Source organism: Trichechus manatus, unplaced genomic scaffold, assembly GCF_000243295.1.
Source record: "Trichechus manatus latirostris isolate Lorelei unplaced genomic scaffold, TriManLat1.0 scaffold00032, whole genome shotgun sequence".
Classification (NCBI taxonomy): Eukaryota; Metazoa; Chordata; class Mammalia; order Sirenia; family Trichechidae; genus Trichechus; species Trichechus manatus.
In genome coordinates this window covers 13,290,016-13,293,189 of record NW_004443968.1, presented here as the reverse complement: position 1 = coordinate 13,293,189, position 3,174 = coordinate 13,290,016, and positions in this window count along the sequence as shown.

Genomic DNA, 3,174 nt, shown 5'->3' with positions numbered 1-3,174 from the left:
TTTTTTTTTTTGGTACAGTGACTCTGCATATTCCTTCCATCTTTTGATGCTTCCTGCATTGTTCAGTATTTTATTGATAGAATCCTTCACTATTGCAACTTGAGGTTTGAATTTTTCTTCACTTCTTTCAGCTTGATAAATGTCAAGCATGTTCTTCTCTTTGAGTTTTCTAACTCCAGGTCTTTGCACATGTCATTATAATACTTTACTTTGTCTTCTCAAGCTGCCCTTTGAAATCTTCCATTCTGCTCTCTTACTCCATCATTTCTTCTGGTAGCTTTAGCTACTTTACTTTCAAGAGCAAGTTTCAGAGTCTCTTCTGACATCCATTTTGGTCTTTTCTTTCTTTCGTGTATTTTAATGACCTCTTGCTTTCTTCATGTATATTGTCCTTTATGTCATTCCACAACTCTTCTGGTCTTTGATATCTGTATGCAAACCAATAATCTGAGAAGCTGGACTATACGAAGAAGAATGAGGCATCAGGATTAGAGGAAGACTCATTAACAACCTGTGTTATGCAGATGACACAACCTTGCTTGCTGAAACTAAAGAGGACTTGAAGCACTTACTGATGAAGATCAAAGACCACAGCATCAATAGGGATTACACCTCAACATAAAGAAAACAAAAATCCTTATATCCTAGAGAAATAAGAGCCATCACATGAATAGACATATGCACACCCAGGTTCACTGCAGCATTGTTGACAATAGCAAAAAGATGGAAACAACCTAGATACCCATCAACAGATGAATGGATAAACAAACTATGTTACATACACACAATGGAGTACTATGCAATGATAAAGAACAATGATCAATCTGCGAAGCATCTCACAACACGGATGAATCTGGAGGGCATTATGCTGAGTGAAATAAGTCAATTACAAAAGGACAAATATTGTGTGAGACCACTACTACAAAAACTCATGAAAAGGTTTACACACAAAAAGAAACAATCTTTGATGGTTACGAGGGAGGGGAGGGGTGGGGATGGAAAAACACTAAATAGACAATAGATAAGTGGTTAAAAAAAAAAAAAGTCCTCACAACTGGAGCAATAAGCAACTCATGATAAATGGAGAAAAAGTTGAAATTGTCAAGGATTTCATTTTACTTGGATCCACCATCAACAGCCATGGAAGCAGCAGTCAAGAAGTCAAAGGACACATTGCTTTGGGCAAATCTGCTGCAAAAGATCTCTTTAAAGTGTTAAAAAGCAAAGATGTCACTTTAAGGACTAAGGTGTGCCTGAACCAAGTCATGGTGTTTCCAATCGCCTCATATGCACGCTAAAGCTGGGCAATGAATAAGGAAGAAGAATTGACACCGTTGAATTCAGGTGTTGATGAAGAACATTGAATATAATGTGGACTGTCAAAAGAATGATCGAATCTGCTTGCGGCAACATGGCGCTCTAGGCAGAAGCACCACGCCATCCTTCCACAGCAAACATCCAAAAAACTAAGCCAAACAGAGAAAACAGCAATCCTGAAATCCTAAACATCAAATGAAGAGATAAAGACCTCAACCAAGCACCAAATGGAATAAGAAACTGATGGAGAACAGAGAGTGAGGAGACATACATGGAGAGGTCTCCTATCAGCTAATGCAGCATGGATCTGCCATCTTGGACTCCTATCAGAGACAGGAAATAGGGGGTACGAGAAAGCAGCTTCACAGAGCTTCCAGCAGGAGTCAGAACAACTGGTAAACAGCAATATACGCTTTCCCACCCCCCACCCTTCTTCACCCCCACTCGGCCTCCTCTGCTTCCCGTGGCCACAGTCTCTTGGCTGGGAAGAACCGGCTGCTTAGATTCCACCCGCCCACACTGGCCGACTCCCTGAGTGCCATTTGTTGGCTGCTGGTGTTGTTTTTTTCCACTTCTTTTGATTTCCTCCTTACCTCTCACCACCTCCCCCGCCTTTCACTCAAATACCTGGCTCTGTGCGCCATCTTTGCTTCTACCTGAGGGGCTGTGGAGCTGTGTTTGAGTGTGGAACTGCTTCCTGGTCTGTGCTGCGATGCTGGTGGGATCCCAGGGCTTTTGTTTGTTTTCAATTGTTTGTTTGTTTTCTTTTTCTTTTCTGGAGTTGGGAGCCATTTCTGGCTGGGTGGTGCTGTGCGGCTTGGGACCTACCCCCTCAGCTTGTGCAGACACACAGAGAGATCCCTGAGAGCATTTCTTTTTTCCTGTTTTTTTTCTTTTTTCTGTTTTTTTGTGGGGTTTTCTTGATCTTTTTTTCTTTTTTTAATTTGTTTTGTTTTCTTTTCCCTCTTTTTGTCTTTCTTCATTACTCAGTTTCTCATCTCTCTATACCTTCCTTCTCTTCTTGTCCCCTGGATTCCTGGCACTGAATACCTCTACACCTCCTAGCCAGGCTGTACTTCAATACCTGGGAACAACTTCCCCAGACCTCGTAGTCTCACCGGTGGGATCCCTGGGAGCTTTGTTGTTCTTTTTTCTTTCTATTTTTTATTTATTCATTCTTTTCTTTTCTTTTCCTTCTTCTTCCCCTTTTTGTTTTTCTCCTTTTCATAGTCTCTCATCTCTCCACTCCAACGGCAAGCTCCCCTAGCACTCTTTTTTGCTTGTTTGTATGTTTTTGGCTCCTGTTCATCTCTCCTCTCTCCCATACCCATCTTAGCTCCACACATCACAATATCCCCCCTATATCCTGCCTACCTGCACCGTGCGCTTAACATCACACACCAAGCAGCACAGGCATGGGCTACTGGAACCTGCCCTGCATGGATTACCGACCCGCCCTGGTGGCTGTAGTAAGTGCCACAAACAACCCATCCAAGAAACTCCTCTTCAGCTAGAACTGCCCTGCTATACCATATCTGAGTGACTGATCCTGCCAATTGGAGAAGGAGATGAAAAGTATCATGCCCACAGATGAGCAAACAACAAAGAACACACAGCCCGCCTGCTCAGACATAGCCAAATTAAAAAATAAAAAAAAATGACAAACAAACAATTCTACAACCAATAAATGAGAAAAATAACTACTGAAATGCCCCGGAGACAGCAGACAATAGCAAAACATTTACAAAAACAGTACAGGATGGTTCCAGTAGGTGTCCAAAATAAAACACCAGATGACTTTCCAGTAGAAGAAAAGGCACTATAACTACCTGATAGGGAATTCAAATCTCTAATACT